Source organism: Lissotriton helveticus, chromosome 5_1 (assembly GCF_964261635.1).
Source record: "Lissotriton helveticus chromosome 5_1, aLisHel1.1, whole genome shotgun sequence".
In the NCBI taxonomy this organism is placed as follows: Eukaryota; Metazoa; Chordata; class Amphibia; order Caudata; family Salamandridae; genus Lissotriton; species Lissotriton helveticus.
The window spans coordinates 1,433,065,578-1,433,088,307 of NC_136065.1; positions in this window are offsets into that span (position 1 = coordinate 1,433,065,578).

The following is a 22,730-nucleotide window of genomic DNA, read 5'->3' on the forward strand; positions in this document are numbered from 1 at the left end:
TACACTACACAATCACTAACCCACGAAAAAATTAATACAAACCCACTTACCTCTCTCGTCATCGTGGTTTTCACAACGCAAATGCATTTACCATACATGCCTTTAAAACGTAATTCTTTGTAAAGGCATGCGTGATAAATGCACATGCGTTTTGAAAAAATGCGGGATAATGGTATGCGAGGTCAATGACCTTGCGGGATAATGGTATGCGGACTGAAAGTCTGCGGGATAAAAAATGCGGGAAAATGGCTGCAAACCATGATTAGCAGCAGACTTCCCTGGTGAGCACTAGCTTTACTACAGTGATCTAATGAGCAACTAGAGTGCTAACATTCAGAATTTATGGCAAATGTGTGACACATCTGAATGCCTTCTTGATAGAACCAAAGTAAACAAGCATTGAAAATGCAATAGATCTCGCCCTTGTTTAAGTTAAAGCCATTCTGTTTGTAATGAGGTGGCTTTTTAGCTTTGCTTTTATTAGTGTTTTTAAGACTTTCATGTAAATAACATGCATATGTATGCATATATGTATATGTATGCATGCATTTATATTTATATAGATATGCAGATTATATATGTTTATATATGTATATTACCTACTGGCGATAGCCAGTGGGTATATATAGTTAGGATTTTTTCTCTATGGGATTTCTGAAAATTCTATGTCTAATAACTTTGGCGTTTGTGGACGGAATTGGCTGAAATTTTCAGGAAAATGGCACATTTCGTTTCTGAGCAGCCCCTGAAAACTTGGGGGGGTTTCGTCAAGGGGGGGCTGAGAAAAAAGGGGGGTCCCAAAACGCGTTTTTCCCATTCATTTTTCCATAGGGCGGTTGGACTCACTTTTAGCTAGAACGGCTGAATAGATTTACATGAAACTTGGCAAAATTGTAGATATGGTTTGCCCGACGTGCCTTTGCTATGTCTCAATATATGTGCTCCAGTGGATTTTGAGAAATTAACGTTTAAAAAAATATATATATCTGTGACAGCGCTCCGGTTAGCGCCCCGGTTTGCGTACCTGACGCGTAACGGAACTTCGCGAAGCGAAGCTGATTGGCTCTCCGGTGTCTGTCAACATTCTAAACAGTCCGGAGCGGCCGCCATCTTGTCTCTCGGTACGATCGAGAGACAAGATGTGGTGAAAAACGAAGGGGGAAATGAAGGAAAGGGGGCAAGGTTGACCACTCCTGACCCCCTAGGATTGATGAGGGGGATATTAAAGTGCCCCGCGGGGCAAAAAATAAAAACAACATTTTTTTTGCGATTTTACGCCGTAGAGGCGCGTCCCGGTACGCGAACCGGGCAGCTCACCGGGCAGCTCACCGGGCAGCAAACCGGGCAGCTAACCGGCAGCGTAGCTGTCAACATTGTAAACAGTCCGGAGCGGCCGCCATCTTGTCTCTCGGTAGGTTCGAGAGACAAGATGTGGTGAAAAAAGAAGGGGGAAATGAAGGAAAGGGGGCAAGGTAAACCCCTCCTGACCCCCTAGGATTGATGAGGGGGATATTAAAGTCCCCCATGATTTTTCGCGGTAGAGGCGCTTCCTGGTACGCGAACCGGGCAGATAACCGGCAGCGTAACGGGAGTCCGCCATCTTGTGTTTTTGGAGCGTCCGGTTCGCGTACCGGGTAGCGTCCCGGTAAGCGTAACAAGGGGAAAACCAAGAGAAACAGTAAAAAAAAAATTAAGGGAATAGATTTCCAGCAAACTTGGCAAAATTGTAGGGACTGTTTGTTTGATGTGCCTTTGCAAGGCCTCAAGATATGTGCACGTGTGGATTTTGTCTAATTAAGGTTAAAAAATATATATATATCTGTAAGCGTGCTCCGGCACGCTTACGTTATGGGTTTTGTTTGCGCTGCAGAGCCGATACGTCACGGTTATGCGACGCGTCATGAGGCGTCTCACGTGGCTACGTGATACGTCACGTAATAAAGAATATATTTTACAGCTATAGATATTAGCTTTTAAAAAACCAATGAAATTCACTGAAAAAACCATAGGTTATAGACCATATATAGTTAGGAATTTGCATTTACAAAACCTTGAAAATTCACTGAAAAAAACATAGGTTAGAGACCATATATAGTTAGCTGGACATTTTATTGACATAAAACCAATGAAATTCCATATATAGTTAGTTGCACTAACTATATATCGCGCACCCGCAATCCACTGCTGATGATGTCACATATTACATCATTCATGACATGGTCAGTGACATCACTGATGACATCACTGATGACATCTCAAATGACATCACTGATGACATCACTGATGACATCTCAAATGACATCACTGATGACATCATGACACACCAATACCAGTTACTACATACGCACTCACTGATTCCTACGTCTACACACACATTCACTCATTCACCCATACAATCACTCATACATACAGTCACTCATTATTACAACACTATCATATGCACTCATACACCTATGCAGACCCTCACACACTGCCACTCATCCATGGAGTTACTCACACACCTAGTCAGTCCTGTAAAGAATCAATCACACTTCCATTTCCTCATCTATACAGTTAAACACAGAACACCATACTTCAGTGACATCACTGATGACATCACTGATGACATCTCAAATGACATCACTGATGACATCTCAAATGACATCACTGATGACATCATGACACACCAATACCAGTTACTACATACGCACTCACTGATTCCTACGTCTACACACACATTCACTCATTCACCCATACAATCACTCATACATACAGTCACTCATTATTACAACACTATCATATGCACTCATACACCTAGTCAGTCCTGTGAAGAATCAATCACACTTCGATTTCCTCATCTATACAGTTAAACACAGAACACCATACTTTTCACACATATACTAACACATACTTACTCTCTTATACAATCACTGATACAAGTACACATTGATATGCACAGAGTCACACACCTCCCAGCCAGCCACACACACACTCAGTCTTCCATACATCCACTCATTCTTCAATATGTAAAACATATTTAAACTTTACAAAAACACACAGACACTAGATGATGTCATCAGTGATGTCATTTGAGATGTCATCAGTGATGTCATCAGTGATGTCATTTGAGATGTCATCAGTGATGTCATCAGTGATGTCACTGACCATGTCATGAATGATGTAATATGTGACATCATCAGCAGTGGATTGCGGGTGCGCGATATATAGTTAGTGCAACTAACTATATATGGAATTTCATTGGTTTTATGTCAATAAAATGTCCAGCTAACTATATATGGTCTCTAACCTATGGTTTTTTCAGTGAATTTTCAAGGTTTTGTAAATGCAAATTCCTAACTATATATGGTCTATAACCTATGTTTTTTTCAGTGAATATATATATACACATACATATATATAAATGCATATGCATATATATGCATATATATATGTGTGTGTGTGTAGAGAGAGGTAAAGAGGTAGACGTGTAGAGGTAGAGGTAGAGAGGTAGCGGTAGAGAGGTAGAGACTAGTAGAGAGAGAAGTAAATGTAAATGTAAATGTGTTTGTATTTATATAGCGCACTTCTACCCAGAGGTCTCGTAGCGCTGTATTCATACCGCTGTGGAACCCATCCTGGCTTTCCTGTGAAATGTCCACTCCTGGGCACCCCCAAGGTGAAGCCAGGCATCCAAGCGCTGCTGGGGCCGTCGTGGAGATTAAGCAAGCTATTGCCCAGAGTCACAGAGTGGGACCCATGATTAGATTAGGCACCGAGGCGAGAATTATCAGGTCCAGGGAAATTGAGTCCAAGAACTGCCGAGGCGGGAATTGAACCCTGGTCCCGGGCCAGACCTCTGCATCAGGGTCTGCCGCTCTAACCATTGAGCCACGCTTCTCCAAGTAGAGAGAGGTAGAGAGGTAGAGAGTAGAGAGTGAGTAATAGAGAGTAGAGAGTGAGTAGTAGAGAGTAGTAGAGAGCAGTAGAGAGAGTAGCAGAGAGTGAGTAGTAGAGAGTAGTAGAGAGTGAGTAGTAGAGTGAGTAGTAGAGAGCAGTAGAGAGTGAGTAGTAGAGAGTAGTAAAGAGTGAATAGTAGAGAGTGAGTAGTAGAGAGTAGTAGAGAGTGAGAGAGAGAATAGTAGAGAGTAGTAGAGAGTGAGTAGTAGAGTGAGTAGTAGAGACTAGTAGAGAGAGAGTAGTAGAGAGTGAGTAGTAGAGAGTAGTAGAGAGTGAGTAGTAGAGTGAGTAGTAGAGAGTGAGTATTAGAGAGAGAGTAGTAGATAGTGAGTAGTAGAGAGTAGTAGAGAGTGAGAAGTAGAAAGTGAGTAGTAGAGAGTAGTAGAGAGTGAGTAGTAAAGAGTGAGTAGTACAGAGAGAGAGTGAGTAGTAGAGAGTAGTAGATAGTGAGTAGTAGGGAGTGAGTAGTAGAGAGAGAGTAGTAGAGAGTAGTAGAGTAGTAGAGAATGAGTAGTAGAGAGTGAGTATTTGAGAGTAGTGGAGTAGGAGAGAGTAAGTAGTAGAGAGTAGTGGAGAATATTCCAAAGTTTGGCACAGCACCACTTGCACAATAAGTCCAATCAAATCATATCACTTAGAGTCCTTATTGAAGCGCTGAATCTTGGTGTATATTCAAATGCTTTTATTTTCCTTACGTTTATGTACCACAGCCAGCCGAAACGTTTCGTTCTGTACAACAGAACTTCTTCAGGGCGTTCTTATTTCCTTCAAGTTATGTCGGTATCCTGTTGTCATATAACTAGTTATTTCTTCCAAATGTTAGACGAGACGTAAGTACATTCTTATTCAAAGTGACTAGGTATCAATTTTACCCACACAATTCGGGCAGACTTGAGTAATTTATAGCATCCTCAAAGTTAGTCTTTCAAAAATTCCAAAGTATAGGACATGATAATCCAAATCCAAATGTTTCTCAAGAAAAGTCATTTTCAATCGTTCGGAATATCGGTGTTTGAGCAGATATGACCCAGGGAACCCCAGTATGCAAGGGGAATTAGTCCCCCCTCTGCAAACGCGCCAGTGGCCTGCGTTGCAGAGAGGTGTAAAAAGGGGCATAGCCTCATTACACCTCTGTGCAATGCAGCCCCCTGGCGCATATTGGAGGTTCCAGGTGGGCTAGTTGGCCCCCAGGGACCCCTAGTATGCAAGGGGAATTAGTTCCCCCTCTTCAAACATGCACGGGGGCTGCGTTGCAGAGAGGTGAAAAAAAGGTTGTGGCCTCATTACACCTCTCTGCAATGCAGCCCCCTGGCGCATACTGGAGGCTCCTGGTGGGCTAGTTGGCTCCCAGGGACCCCCAGTATGCAAGGGGAATTAATTCCCCCTCTGCAAAAGCGGCAGGGGGCTGCGTTGCAGAGAGGTGTAACAAGGGGCATAGCCTCATTACACCTCTGCAATGCAGCCCCCTGGCGCATACTGGAGGTTCCAGGTGGGCTAGTTGGCCCCCAGGGGCCCCCAGTATGCAAGGGGAATTAGTTCACCCTCTTCAAACATGCACGGGGCTGCGTTGCAAAGAGGTGTAAAAAGGGGCGTGGCTTCATTACACCTCTCTGCAATGCAGTCCCCTGGCGCATACTGGAGATTCCCGGTGGGCTTTCAGGTCTTATATAGTTAGGAATTAGCATTAAAAAAACCTTTGAAATTCACTGAAAAAAAATAGGTTTCAGGCCTTATATAGTTAGGAATTCGCATTTAAAAAACCTATGAAGTTCACTGAAAAAAACATAGGTTTGACACCAGTTATAGTTAGCTGGAAATTGTACTGACATAAAACCATTGAAATTCCCACGTTATAGTTAGTTGGACTCACTATAACTTGCGCACCTGCAATGCACTGCTGATGACGTCACATATTACATCACTCATGACATGGTCAGTGACATCACTCATGACATCACTGATGACACCATCCTTGTGACAGAGTGACAGACCTCCTTTCAGTGTAATGTAACCCTTGAAACACATATTCAAAAATAGAAACTAAAATTTTCAAAAAAATAGAGATACCCATACCAGTTACAACAACCAATTCAGTAATACCACCATCTATATACACATCCACTCATTCACCAACAGTTCTATATAGTCAGTCATACATATATTCACTCATCATATGTAGTGAAACACCTATACATTCTGTTACACATCGACAGTCATCCAAAAGTTACTCACACACATAATCACACATGCAAATAAACTATTGAACATCCATTTATTTGCATATACAGCTATACACACACTACCACCTTACTTCTAAGGAAACTTACACAAACTTGCTCTCTTAAACAATCACTTATAGAAATACATACTTATTTAAACAAGAACTCTTTCAATCTCTCACTCTCACATATACTCACTTATATACATCAATACTCACATATACTAGATTAAAACATATGTTGTTACTGATAAAGACACTAGTGAGACAGTCATTCACTCACTAACACACACATATACACACTCATCCACCCATTCAGTCCTGCACATATGCTGTCTTCAAAACACATACAAACAGTGAGTCAGTCATTGATGCATCTATGTGCTAAGTAACACCCCCACCAAACCATACTGACACTCATACTGATATACTAATAACCCATATACACACACATGTAGCTACTCACCAACCCATGCAGCCACTTATACACAAAGTGAAACACTGATACAAACATTTAAATCTTTAAACAATACTCGCTAATATATGTATTCACTAAGATACACTTAATAAGCCAGTTAACCAATCAATTAAAAAAAAAAAATCCATTAAGACACTTATTTAAACATTTATTCTTCAATCGACCTTTACATATACATATATAAAACATATTTATTTTTCAGAAAGACACACATTCACTGGATGGTGTCATCAGTGATGTCATGAGTGATGTCACTGACCATGTCATGAGTGATGTGATATGTGACGTCATCAGCAGTGCATTGCAGGCGCGCAAGTTATAGTGAGTCCAACTAACTATAACGTGGGAATTTCAATGGTTTATGTCAGTAAAATTTCCAGCTAACTATAACTGGTGTCAAACCTATGGTTTTTTCAGTGAATATATATATATACATATATACTAAACTGAATAAAAATATTTAAAAAAAAGAATATATATATATATATATATATATATATATATATATATATATATATATATATATATATATATATATATATATTACCTACTGGCGGTCGCCAGTAGGTATATATAGTTAGGATTTTTTCTCTATGGGATTTTTGAAAATTCTATGTCTAATAACTTTGGCGTTTGTGGACGGAATTGGCTGAAATTTTCAGGAAAATGGAACATATATATATATATATCAACTGCACTCGTCCAACACGAACCGGCACTCCCCAATATCTCAGGGCACCACTGATCCTGCAAAAACGAAAGCTGACCCAGCCATAAGGTGAAAAAGATGTATTTATTCAAATTAGATGCATCGCCACCCGCATAACGTTTCGGCCTACTCAGAGGCCTTGGTCACATGACGCTAGGGATGGGACAGACCTATTTAAAGTGCTAGTGCGTGCTTGCAGAGACACATGATTGGTTCATCACAGGTGCCTGGTAATGGACATAGAAAACATGATCAAATTATACAGCGAATGTGTAACTGATGTTTTACAATTTTAAATTGCTTATTTTGTATAACCACCAAATATCACATATGTGCAACAGGTAGACATGGATTTTCAAAAGAAAAATTCCAAACAACGTGTACACACATTATCACATCAAATGAATATATATGAGGGTGCAAAATAACAATGGGAGAGACAGGGAGATTCAGGAACACTCTCTTGATCCCCGGTTTAATGCAAGTAAACAAGAAAAGAGAGGTTGGAGTATCGAAAAGCCACATAGATGGAGCGAAACAACTAGTGGAACTCACACCCTATTTGGGTGGAGAAGAAAGCCCTCACACAGCGACCTAGTCAGTGTCATGCTTCATCATTGGGCCCCACCAAGGAGGCCGAGTGCCTCTTTGGTGTGCTGCGACGCCAGAAGACTGCGGAGCTGGTTGTGTGAAATGGGCGTGTTGTGAGGTAAATTAAAGGTAAAAAGTGTCTAAAGGGTATCTACAAAACAGTTTAATGAATGATCCCTAGGACACAGTTAAAAGGTTTATGTGTCTGAATTTAGTGCCAAAGGTAATGGATGGTTAATTCAGAATTTAATCAGTCAACATGTTTCAGCCTTAAGGGGGGTTTCAATTTACCTAGGCATTCGTCAGGACGGAATTAAACCCCGGCGGTATGGACTCTCTAATCGTCCACCCTGACCTGGGGACGTGAAAGTGAAAAATTAATAAAAAAGTGATAAAGTGCATAAAAAAGGGTGGAAGAGCGGGATGCTCATTCCAAAAATACTCCTAGTTATGGAGTATATCTGCACTTTAAAATATGGCGCTAACTGCACCATGGGTCTCGGGAGGGGGGTTGAGGAAATACCAGGTGTATAAGCGGGCTGCGAGTGTTGAGGGCGATGTGCCAGGGACGCTCCAACCCCCCTCCCGAGACCCATGGTGCAGTTAGCGCCATATTTTAAAGTGCAGATTCCGTCCTGACGAATGCCTAGGTAAATTGAAACCGCCCTTAAGGCTGAAACATGTTGACTGATTAAATTCTGAATTAACCATCCATTACCTTTGGCACTAAATTCAGACGCATAAACCTTTTAACTGTGTCCTAGGGATCATTCATTAAACTGTTTTGTAGATACCCTTTAGACACTTTTTACCTTTAATTTACCTCACAACACGCCCATTTCACACAACCAGCTCCGCAGTTTTCTGGCGTCGCAGCACACCAAAGAGGCACTCGGCCTCTTTGGTGGGGCCCAATGATGAAGCATGACACTGACTAGGTCGGTGTGTGAGGGCTTTCTTCTCCACCCAAATAGGGTGTGAGTTCCACTAGTTGTTTCGCTCCATCTATGTGGCTTTTCGATACTCCAACCTCTCTTTTCTTGTTTACTTATATATGAGGGTGTGCACAAACAGGGAGAGAACAGACAAAAGAGAGAAACCAAAATTTGTAGTGGTTTCCCTCTCCAAGATATAATAATCTGACGTAACTAGGAGGGTTGACACAGTGTTCAATTATCCCAATTTCTCACCATTCAATGTTTGCACACCCGTATTCATGATGAATAAAGCATTAATATTACCCAAGTGGGTTAGTCTCACATATCATGTTCAATAATTATGTCGTCCTAATCACCTGTGGCATACATTTCATGATAGTAATCACAATTACACGAGTGTAAATGAGTCAAACGCAAGCAAAAAAATTATTTTTTAAAAGAAAGGTGTCGTGAGCAGTGATAACAAAAAATAACTGCTAAAGATTAAAAAATCCCTCCCTGGATGGATGAAGGGAGTGTATTAGATTGATGATCAAAAAATCATTTTCTGGTAGGGGAAACCTACATAGACAGTTCTGTTTCAAGCCATCTCAAAGTTCTAATAATGCTTGTGGACCCAAGATTAGAATATTGTTGTTAACTAGTAAAGAGCATACTGGTTGGAACTAACTGGCATTTACAAGTGGGTATGAAAATAAACACTGGTGTTAAGGCCACAGGGTACCTTGGTATCGAGATCTAGGATGTACTGTGTTTCAAGAGCTCTCAGAATAGCTTCACGGTTTCCACCTCTGCGAAGTGGTGGAACTGAGTCAATCGCAAAGTATTTGAGTAAGTGGCTTTGTTTATCGTGATGTTCCATGAAATGCCGAGCCACCGGATAGGTGGGATCCTCAGTGTTGATGGCCCTAATGTGCTGGAGTATCCTCTTGTGCACCTGCAACTTCGTGCTACCGACATATCGCAGGGCACAGGGACACTCCAGCACATACACTGTGTACTCGGTTTTACATGTCAATTGCTTGGTAATCAAGCGTGGAACATCCGAAAACGGTGTTAAATACTTGATCACATTGACACCATGTTTACAGGCTTTGCAAACCGAGCATCTTTTGAAACCATTGATTGCTTTGTACCAAGGTATAGAAGTGACCACCTCAGGACTGGATTTGACTAACGCTTCACCAAGTGAATAAGATTTTCTATAGGAAATGTCAGGTCTTCCTGGCATAAGGTGACCAATCACTGGATCGGAACTAATCAGATTCCAGTTTTTGGTGACAATTTTCCTGAGAGCCTGAAACTGGCGATTAAAACTTAATACCAGTCTCACCGGTTGGTTGGCGCTGTCTGTTTCTATATTGGATTGTTTCCTGGGTTGCAAAGCTTTCTCTCTGGACATGGCATTAACTTTGCTGATTGCTGAATCTATTAGACTCAGAGAATAACCCCTGGCTAAGAAACGGGCCTTACTTTGTTGTTGCACCAGTGTGCACTGATCTTCCGTGCTACAGATTCGTCGAATGCTCAGCATTTCCCCGTAGGGAATGCTGCGGATTAAATGTGCCAGATGGTTGCTCTTGGCATGTAGCAACGTGTTGCCCGAAGTAGGTTTTCGAAACAAAGTAGTATGTAATTTGTTGTCAGAAACTACAATTTTGACATCCAAGAAATCAATGCAAGTTTGGCTCATGTTGTGGGTGAACTCCAAGTTATAAGCATTGTTATTGAGTTGTGCAATAAAGTCGATTGCCCCCTGTTTGGTGCCCCGCCATATTAAAAAAAAAATATCGTCAATGTAACGATACCAATGGGGCACAAATTCAGCCGTGATCAGAGCGTGTATGCCCATGAGGACCTGCCTCTCCCAGTAGCCCATGTGCAAACAGGCATAACTGGGAGAAAAGCAGGCCCCCATGGCAACACCCTTAATCTGCTGAAAGAATTGATTGTTAAATGAAAAAAAGTTGTTATTCAAACAGAATGAAATCATAGCAATCAACATTTTGTTGTGTTCCACAAATTGCACAGATCTATTGCCCAAAAAACATTGTACAGCTCTTAGTCCATCTAGGTGTCTTATGCTGGTGTATAAAGATGATACATCCAACCAATAATCAGGCTTCCATTCCACAGTCTCAAGTTTTCTCAACAAGTCACTTGAATCCTGCACAAACGAAGGTAAGGCAGAAACAAAGTCTTGCAAAAAGAAGTCAATATACTTAGTGACATTCTCCAGGAGACCATCCCTGGCGGAAATAATGGGTCTTCCCGGGGGTTTGTGGGCATCTTTGTGCACTTTTGGGATTAGATATAGCACCGGCATCACTGGAAAATCTTTTTTCAAAAACTTAAATTTGTCTAAGCTTAGGAGGCCGGTACTCTTCCACCCCAACAACAGGCTATTGAGATTGTTGTGTGCCAGTTTAATCTCGGAAAGATCACAACGCTTGTAGCAGGAAACATCATTCAATTGTGCATAAGCTTCCTCTAAATACAACGATTGTGGCCAGAGAACAACATTGCCACCTTTGTCGGCCTGGCGCACAATGATAGAATTGTTGGTCTGGATTTTGTTGACCAAGTTGTAATACTTAGTGTTGTGAATTCATTCTTGATGTTTGGACCGAAGAGTGGAAACGTGCAAACGTTTGTTCCCATCTATCGCAAGATCATGGAAAATATCTAGATTGTCATGAAGGGTTGATGGAGAAAAAGTAGACTTAGGTTTGAATTTGGTCGGACATGGCTCATTGTAAACTACAGCCACATCTTGTGTCTCAGACAACGCCCCTTCTTCTCCTAGTGTGGTTTGATCTTGAAGTAATTTGGCATCTTTGGCAATGGGACCCGAAGTGGATGGAACTCCGCAAGTCACACAAGATTTTGCCAATTGTTGATGTGTCAAAAAGTATTTTTTGAGCTTGAGTTTGCGGATATATTTGAAGAGCTCGATTCTAGTTCTTGAGTAACTGAAATTGGTCGCTGGACAATATGTCAAACCTAATGAAAGAATTTCAATGTCAGATGGGCTGAGCACAGTGGGAGTTAGATTAATAACTGCTGGTCCCTCCACCATGCCTTGTTCCTCTGTCCCAATTACTTTGACTTGTTCCAGCGTTTTTTTGGATAGAACTTTTTCTTTTTTGGTTGATCGCCCTCGTCCTGCTTTGCGGCGCTGTTGTCGCTTGTGGTTCCGTTTTTGTTTAGCTGTTGTTTTGCCACCCGCGGGCGCAATGTGGCCCGCCTGTCTTGTCTTAGGCAGTTTACCTCCTGGCCCAGAGAGAATTTTGTAAACCCCAACCTGGGGTCTCTTAAACTGCTGTCTGTGTCTGAACCACTTCCTGGGGCGGAACTAATATCAGAACCAGAAGAATATGCAGTTAAGGCCGATGGACCAGCAATGGCTGCTACGTTATTACCAGAGTTGGGAGAGATATTGGCCGCTTTAATGGCGTCATATTTTTTAGAGAATGTAAAAACGCGACCTTGTTGGTAGTCCATTTTGTCACGTAAAAATGTATACGCCTTTCTTTTTTTAATTATCTCCTCCTCCTTGTTAAGTCTGATAGTCATTTCATCTCTTAATTTGTTGGATTCAGCCTCTGATCCTTTTTCCAATTCCAAAATTTCAGCGTTGATCGTTTCCACCTGTTGTTGCACCTTTACACAATCACTTTCTGCATATTTGACCAAAATGGTCACTAATCTGCGGGACAAATCCAGGTTGCACTGGGCCCATTCGTCTAACATCTCAGGGTCAGGTTGTTCAAAAGACAGGGCCAACATGATTCGCAAGCCGCGAGGAATGCGATTAACCTCAAGGTATCTGCTTGGAGAACAATGTTCCCACCACTTGGAAAGTTCTCGTTTCATCAGTTTTTCCAGTCTTTTGTATGCATCTCTTAGGGTATTACTTGGGTTCAGAACTGCTGCAGGGTCCCCCACAGCGATAAACTCCCCAGCCGGAGAGTTATCAAATAGCCCAAGCGCCGCCTGCTGTCTGCCCCGTAAAGCGTCTGCTGACATGGCGATGCGATGTTAAGAACAAATGTTGGCTCACCTATATGTGGCGGACGAAAAACCAAGTGGCGTCGTCCGAAACAATGGATCAACTCCTCCACCAAACTTTTCACTGGAACTCCGTACTGTCACCACAGTGAGCGCCGGACAGAAGTCGAGACGTCCGTCACACGGCACCCGTTCTTGGTTGCACGGAGAAAGTCGATGTGGTTCGGGGGCTCACACAGCTACTCCTCACCGGAGTAAGATTATCGACTTCCGGAGCACCGAAGGTCACAGTTTCCTGCCGCGTATGCCCAGAACGGAGGAGGGATCAGCTTGAAGACCGTAGAAGCCAGAAACGGTCAAATCAATGACAACTGCACTCGTCCAACACGAACCGGCACTCCCCAATATCTCAGGGCACCACCGATCCTGCAAAAACGAAAGCTGACCCAGCCATAAGGTGAAAAAGATGTATTTATTCAAATTAGATGCATCGCCACCCGCATAACGTTTCGGCCTACTCAGAGGCCTTGGTCACATGACGCTAGGGATGGGACAGACTTATTTAAAGTGCTAGTGCGTGCTTGCAGAGACACATGATTGGTTCATCACAGGTGCCTGGTAATGGACATAGAAAACATGATCAAATTATACAGCGAATGTGTAACTGATGTTTTACAATTTTAAATCGCTTATTATGTATAACCACCAAATATCACATATGTGCAACAGGTAAACATGGATTTTTAAAAGAAAAATTCCAAACAACGTGTACACACATTATCACATCAAATGAATATATATGAGGGTGTGCACAAACAGGGAGAGAACAGAAAAAAGAGAGAAACCAAAATTTGTAGTTGTTTCCCTCTCCAAGATATAATAATCTGACGTAACTAGGAGGGTTGACACAGTGTTCAATTATCCCAATTTCTCACCATTCAATGTTTGCACACCCGTATTCATGATGAATAAAGCATTAGTATTACCCAAGTGGGTTAGTCTCACATATCATGTTCAATAATTATGTCGTCCTAATCACCTGTGGCATACATTTCATGATAGTAATCACAATTACACGAGTGTAAATGAGTCAAACGCAAGCAAAAACATTATTTTTTAAAAGAAAGGTGTCGTGAGCAGTGATAACAAAAAATAATTGCTAAAGATTAAAAAATCCCTCCCTGGATGGATGAAGGGAATTGTATTAGATTGATGATCAAAAAATCATTTTCTGGTAGGGGAAACCTACATAGACAGTTCTGTTTCAGTTTATCTAAAAACAAGCCATCTCAAAGTTCTAATAATGCTTGTGGACCCAAGATTAGAATATTGTTGTTAACTAGTAAAGAGCATACTGGTTGGAACTAACTGGCATTTACAAGTGGGTATGAAAATCAACACTGGTGTTAAGGCCACAGGGTACCTTGGTATCGAGATCTAGGATGTACTGTGTTTCAAGAGGTCTCAGAATAGCTTCACGGTTTCCACCTCTGCGAAGTGGTGGGACTGAGTCAATCGCAAAGTATTTGAGTAAGTGGCTTTGTTTATCATGATGTTCCTTGAAATGCCGAGCCCCCGGATAGGTGGGATCCTCAGTGTTGATGGCCCTAATGTGCTGGAGTATCCTCTTGTGCACCTGCAACTTTGTGCTACCGACATATCGCAGGGCACAGGGACACTCCAGCACATACACTGTGTACTCGGTTTTACATGTCAATTGCTTGGTAATCAAGCGTGGAACATCCGAAAACGGTGTTAAATACTTGGTCACATTGACACCATGTTTACAGGCTTTGCAAACCGAGCATCTTTTGAAACCATTGATTGCTTTGTACCAAGGTATAGAAGTGACCACCTCAGGACTGGATTTGACTAACGCTTCACCAAGTGAATAAGATTTTCTATAGGAAATGTCAGGTCTTCCTGGCATAAGGTGACCAATCACTGGATCAGAACTAATCAGATTCCAGTTTTTGGTGACAATTTTCCTGAGAGCCTGAAACTGGTGATTAAAACTTAATACCAGTCTCACCGGTTGGTTGGCGCTGTCTGTTTCTATATTGGATGGTTTCCTGGGTTGCAAAGCTTTCTCTCTGGACATGCATTAACTTTGCTGATAGCTGAATCTATTAGACTCAGAGAATAACCCCTGGCTAAGAAACGGGCCTTACTTTGTTTATATATATATATATATGAAAGCTCCGAGTTACCCACAGGTCACGGGTCGGAAGTTGCCGAACCTGTTGTGAAGCAGCAGCCAAGGGATCTATGGACATCTGCATCCCGGGGCCCATCCAGGGCTATGAAATGGCAGAACACGCACCCATACAGGGAAGAGACACGAACTACAAGTCCCACAAGGCAGTGCGTTCCAACTCACACGAGTTCGCTCATCTGAGGGCGGTTAAATAGTGGGAGTGCCAAAGCGTCTAACTCAAGTCGAGCCTCTGAAGACGAGCGTAGGCTCAGAAACGCGTCAGGCTTTTAATCGAGACATGAGAAGCTGCGGACTGGGGTGCGGAGATGTCTTTACCCGTTTGAAGCAAGGGCTGCTGGATGAGTGCATCCTTAACCTGTGGGTAACTCGGAGCTTTCATTTGCACGCGGCAGCCCAGCCGCGAAGGGTGCACCCCCCGCGGAAGATCCATGGGGGTCACGGGTCGGAAGTTGCCGAACCTGTTGTGAAGCAGCAGCCAAGGGATCTATGGACATCTGCATCCCGGGGCCCATCCAGGGCTATGAAATGGCAGAACACGCACCCATACAGGGAAGAGACACGAACTACAAGTCTCACAAGGCAGTGCGTTCCAACTCATACGAGTTCGCTCATCTGAGGGCGGTTAAATAGTGGGAGTGCCAAAGCGTCTAACTCAAGTCGAGCCTCTGAAGATGAGCGTAGGCTCAGAAACGCGTCAGGCTTTTAATCGAGACATGAGAAGCTGCAGACTGGGGTGCGGAGATGTCTTTACCCGTTTGAAGCAAGGGCTGCTGGATTAGTGCATCCTTAACCTGTGGGTAACTCGGAGCTTTCATTTGCACGCGGCAGCCCAGCCGCGAAGGGTGCACCCCCCCGCGGAAGATCCATGGGGGTCACGGGTCGGAAGTTGCCGAACCTGTTGTGAAGCAGCAGCCAAGGGATCTATGGACATCTGCATCCCGGGGCCCATCCAGGGCTATGAAATGGCAGAACACGCACCCATACAGGGAAGAGACACGAACTACAAGTCCCACAAGGCAGTGCGTTCCAACTCACACGAGTTCGCTCATCTGAGGGCGGTTAAATAGTGGGAGTGCCAAAGCGTCTAACTCAAGTCGAGCCTCTGAAGACGAGCGTAGGCTCAGAAACGCGTCAGGCTTTTAATCGAGACATGAGAAGCTGCAGACTGGGGTGCGGAGATGTCTTTACCCGTTTGAAGCAAGGGCTGCTGGATGAGTGCATCCTTAACCTGTGGGTAACTCGGAGCTTTCATTTGCACGCGGCAGCCCAGCCGCGAAGGGTGCACCCCCCCGCGGAAGATCCATGGGGCTCACGGGTCGGAAGTTGCCGAACCTGTTGTGAAGCAGCAGCCAAGGGATCTATGGACATCTGCATCCCGGGGCCCATCCAGGGCTATGAAATGGCAGAACACGCACCCATACAGGGAAGAGACACGAACTACAAGTCCCACAAGGCAGTGCGTTCCAACTCACACGAGTTCGCCCATCTGAGGGTGGTTAAATAGTGGGAGTGCCAAAGCGTCTAACTCAAGTCGAGCCTCTGAAGACGAGCGTAGGCTCAGAAACGCGTCAGGCTTTTAATCGAGACATGAGAAGCTGCAGACTGGGGTGCGGAGATGTCTTTACCCGTTTGAAGCAAGGGCTGCTGGATGAGTGCATCCTTAACCTGTGGGTAACTCGGAGCTTTCATTTGCACGCGGCAGCCCAGCCGCGAAGGGTGCACCCCCCCGCGGAAGATCCATGGGGGTCACGGGTCGGAAGTTGCCGAACCTGTTGTGAAGCAGCAGCCAAGGGATCTATGGACATCTGCATCCCGGGGCCCATCCAGGGCTATGAAATGGCAGAACACGCACCCATACAGGGAAGAGACACGAACTACAAGTCCCACAAGGCAGTGCGTTCCAACTCACACGAGTTCGCTCATCTGAGGGTGGTTAAATAGTGGGAGTGCCAAAGCATCTAACTCAAGTCGAGCCTCTGAAGACGAGCGTAGGCTCAGAAACGCGTCAGGCTTTTAATCGAGACATGAGAAGCTGCAGACTGGGGTGCGGAGATGTCTTTACCCGTTTGAAGCAAGGGCTGCTGGATGAGTGCATCCTTAACCTGTGGGTAACTCGGAGCTTTCATATATATATATATATATATATATATATATATATATATATTCACTGAAAAAACCATAGGTTATAGACCATATATAGTTAGGAATTAGCATTTACAAAACCTTGAAAATTCACTGAAAAAACCATAGGTTATAGACCATTTATAGTTAGGAATTAGCATTTAAAAAACCTTATTTTACTCACACAAAACCATTGAAATTCCATATATAGTTAGTTGCACTAACTATATATTGCGCACCCGCAATCCACTGCTGATGATGTCACATATTACATCATTCATGACATGGTCAGTGACATCACTGATGACATCACTGATGACATCTCAAATGACATCACTGATGACATCACTGATGACATCTCATTTGACATCAATGACCACATCACTGATGATATCATTCATGTGACAATACAATGCATCTCCTCACATTTTCATATAACCTCTGTTTCACCCAGTGTTAAAAACAGAGTATAATTTTTGAAACCATTGACACACCAATACTAGTTACTACATACGTACTCACTGATTCCTACGTCTACACACACATTCACTCATTCACCCATACAATCATTCATACATACAATCACTCATGTTTACAACACAATCATATGCACTCATACACCTATACAGACACTCACACTCTGCCACTCATCCATGGAGTTACTCACACACCTAGTCAGTCCTGTAAAGAATCAATCACACTTCCATTTTCTACTCTATACAGTTAAACATAGAGCACCTTACGTTTTCAACCATATACTAACACATACTTACTCTCTTATACAATCATTGATACAAGTACACATTGATCTGTACAGAGTCACACACCTCCCATCCAGCCACACACACACTCAGTCTCCCATGCAAATACTTGGGCAATCAATCAATAACCCATATAGTTACTCATATAGCTACTGATCAACACATGCAGCAGTTTACAGAACAACAGACATAATGATGCACAAATTAAGACAGTTTAGTCACTAACCCATGCACTCAGTGAGACACATTTAATCACTCACTCATACATTCAGTCATGCACCTACTAAATCCTTCGTCCAGACACTTATACATCCACTCATTCTTCAATATGTAAGACATATTTTAACTTTACAGAAACATAGTCACTGGATGTTGTCATCAGTGATGTCATCAGTGATGTCATTTGAGATGTCATCAGTGATGTCATCAGTGATGTCACTGACCATGTCATGAATGATGTAATATGTGACATCATCAGCAGTGGATTGCGGGTGCGCAATATATAGTTAGTGCAACTAACTATATATGGAATTTCAATGGTTTTGTGTGAGTAAAATAAGGTTTTTTAAATGCTAATTCCTAACTATATATGGTCTATAACCTATGGTTTTTTCAGTGAATTTTCAAGGTTTTGTAAATGCTAATTCCTAACTATATATGGTCTATAACCTATGGTTTTTTCAGTGAATTTCAATGGTTTTTTAATAGCAAATATCATAAGCTGTCGAATGTCAAGTACGTGGTAAGAATTTTTTTTTTCGTGTTTATGCACACTGATCTGCTTTGATTGCTGCCCCCCACCCCTCATTTCTATTAGGAGTACTCTCTCTTTGCAGATAGTGAAGGGTAGTTAACGCAGCCCTTTCCCCCTTTGTAATCCGTCGTGCCTGCTTCTCTCTCCATTTGATTGATTGTTCTCTTTGGTTCATTCTCTATTTACAAACAAGCACAGAGTCGCAATACTCTGTTTAGTCTTTGCAGATAGCGAAAAATCGTGTAAAAAAACAAAAGGAATCGAGCAAAATCAGTAGGCCACTAATGGGATCTCTTTTGACCTCGCTAAAATAGAAACATTAGGAACAACCTGTTGAAAATAGCAATGCGTATGTATATAAGCGGCGTTCATTTGTGTTCACAGTACCCCTTGTTGATTGTTTCAATCGAGCATTGAATTGTTCGAAGTTAATTCTCTTAACGATCTTCTCTACCTGCAAACGAGGAAGAATAGGAATATTCTATCTCCCTTTGCAGATAGTGAAGGGTAGGTAACGCAAGCCTTTAACACGTCGTACCTATTTCATTCCTCATTGATTGATTGATTGTCCGAACATTGACTGTTTGGGAATTAGTTCTTTTTGGAGGTATTCCCTGTTTGCAAATAAACGTAGGAAAATCTTTGCAAGTAGTGAAAGGGTACGTAATGCGGACCGTTCTCCCCCGTTGTAATCTGTCATGCCTATCTACTCCCCACTGATTGATGCACCTTTTTCACCCGGACCATTTACTAGAGATACGTCATCTGGCCCGACCAGAGAGCACCCCTAGTGAAAAGGACATATGCAATAATAACGAAGTGATCACTGTATCCTGTTAACAGAAACTTTACCATGAAACAACCTGGAAAGAAAAAAATAGGAAAACGAAAATCAGTAGGCCACTGATGAACATGAACTTTTATTAAACAACGAACAAAGAAACGATAACATAACGTAATGATAAAACCTATTAATGTCCTAGAAACAAGAAAACGTTAAAATATGCCAGTGGTGAGAGACCAGAAAAACAGTAAGAGAAACCAAATCACCCCTCGCTGTCCCACCGCCTGCCACGCCAAAAAAATCGATAGACTAGGGAAAATGCAAGTCAGTAGAACATCCACCCCCACTCTGGAAACTTCCAAGGTGGGGCAGGGTTCCGGCTACGCCCAGCCGGGAGCAGCCCATATAAGGCAGGTCCTGCTGCCACGCCTCGGCCAGGAGATCCTAACGTAGGGTGTAGCCGGAGGAGAGGCCGAGACCAGCGGGACCCGGCCAGGGGATTGCCTTTACAACGCTGAACAGTTGCAGGGGGGGGGGAATGTCTCCTCGACCCTCCCCTCTCTCTCCCAGTCCGGCCGCGGTGGCCCTTGAGAGTTGCAGGTAGTCCCGCCACATGCTCTTCCGGTCCGACCACCAACGGTCGGGGGGCCGAGGCCGACGGGATCCGGCTGCAGCCGATAAACCAAGAAACCCGTTCATGGGGCCAGAGCCAGGGGCGTCCGGCCGACATCCACCGGAAGCCCGGCCCGAAGACGGACGGGACACTTCTTTCTTTTATAATGGCTGCGACAACACTGGAGGGGGATGTCTTGCACATGCCTCCGACCCCCCCCTCGTCCTCATCGCCTGGTCTGGCCATAACAAATCTCAAGCGAGACGCCGTGGGGTGCACTGGGAGGGAGAGACGGTGCGAACAGGCCTCTCCCGCCTCCCCAGGTGGAGGCTTCCCAGCTGCACCCTCAGCGCTCCAGGCGGTGGCATCCTAACAACTACAGTGCTGCACAGTTTCGGAACGACCTAGATAACGGTTCTTCCACTGTGGCCATGCTGCAACGTCTCGCCCGGCAGGGTGGAGCCCGTCCGCTCATGTGACCCCGCGATCGCCGGTAGCTGCCGAACTCTCAAAATGGCGGTCGACCTGGCAAGAGCGGGCCCAACATAAAGAAATGGCCCGGTCACTGGTTGACTCCACCACCGTAGTCCTCCACGACCTTGAAGATTCTAGAGGAGCCGCGGGAGTCTCCGACCCCCGATGGGGAATGACTGCCATGATCGCCCGTGGAGTGACGAAACTGTATCCGCGGGACGTCGGCGCTCCCATGCTGGCGCCAGCCTCACTTTGAATTACTACAATCCTGCAGACCTCACTTCCGGTGAAAGCACAGTGTGACCCGGTAGGAAAAATTATTGCACCCCCTCCCCTTTTTGACTGATAGTTCAAACCACCGATCCTTTCCTTTGCCCTTTTAACGGAACTTTGGACTGCCTCCCCCTCTTTTACATTTTCTAGAGAAAACAAAACATTAACCACTACATTAGCATAGCAGTTGACACCAGAACTGTTTTCAAATTGAAAACCAACAACATCTTCAACAGAATCCTTTTTGTTTCTGCTGTGACCCTGCTACAGCACAGGCATTGTCCCCAGCAGTAATTCTGCAATGCCGGTAAGAATAGCTGTGGTGCCTACTGGACTCACTCACCCCCGCGGCGCCCCACGCCGTTTTTTGCTGGGCGGCAACTTACTAGACATCACTTTCGTGCCATCTAGATTTCAGCGCGTTCTGCTGCCTTGGAACTATTCGCACAACAGACCGCTACTGACAAGAATATTTCATTATTGGTGCTGTCAATTTCAATAAATCTATTGGATAATTAAAAAGAAATTGCCACGGTCTCTTCGTTGTTTAAATGTTTTTACTGTTTTTGTTTTGTTGTATATATTTATATGTTATTAAAGTTTTATATTCCTACTACTTTGTTGGAGTGCTATATATTTTTAATGTGACACATAATTGTAAAAACTTTGATGTACAAAGAGTCATTCCTGGAATCTTCCGCTTCAGGCTCGGTCCCCTCCCCAATCACAATACAGGATGGTTTTCAGATAGTAGGAACGCGTGTGCTGTGACGGATCACATCGGGTGTGGGCCTTGATCTACTATAACTCCTTTGAAGAGGGGTGATTCTTTACAGCTGGGGCCATAAACTACATCTGCAGGGCTAGCTGATAGCCTAGGACCGGCCTGGACATTCGGACACAGAGGAAGAGGAGTGTCAGAGGGTGCGGTAGTGAATAGGGCGAAAGGGAGGTGTCGGGCGGGCACAGAGTGTGATTCTCAGGGAAGAGCAGCGCAGATGGGGGAAGGTTTATTGCCCATGCATAAGACAGAGAGCGGGGGTGACCAGTGCCTGGGGGAGATGCTTACGAGGGTGAGGAGCCATGCTACGAATCGACAGCGTGCAGAGAGTGGGTCTGGTCAAGACATCTAAAATGGCTGCCGTGCACGACAAAAGTGTGGCATTTCAAAAAAGGCAAGATGGCGCAGACAATGTTTTTCAACACTTCCTCATTTCCTTCGAATCGAACGTTAACAGACGTTGGGGCATATTACCAAAGTTAAGCGATATTTATCGCTAACGATGCTTACCAACCAATTTTTTACCACTAAGCATCGTCAGAAATTATCGAAGATAAACCTTACTATTATCAAGGTTTATCGCAAATGCGATAATAAACGGCCGCAATGCATGAATATCGCTAAAAACTCAGCGATATTCATGCATTACCGAGCTAATACTCTTAGCCATGTTATCCACCTCCCATTGGATAACATGGCTAAGAACTGCTCAGGGCAGGTGTTACTTTTTGGAGATATTCGCGCTTAGCGCGAATATCTCCAAAAGTTGGTAATAGGAGATAGATATCTTGCATGTTGTAATGCAAGTTATTGTGGTATATGGAACTCATACCATAATCTCTCAGGAAAGCAGAAACTGATCCTTTTGGGACCGCCTAAAAAGGCCTAGGGGGTGAGGAGTACTCTACTTTGCCCCCTTTTCACGTTCCGAACTATTTTATTTTACTCTCTTCTGTAATTACACAAAATACCAGCGATAAGATGCATCGGAGACACACACTGAGAGAAAGGAGGCCGGAGATGAAGAAGACATGTCAAATACACATTGGAGATAATATAGTGGCAGAAGG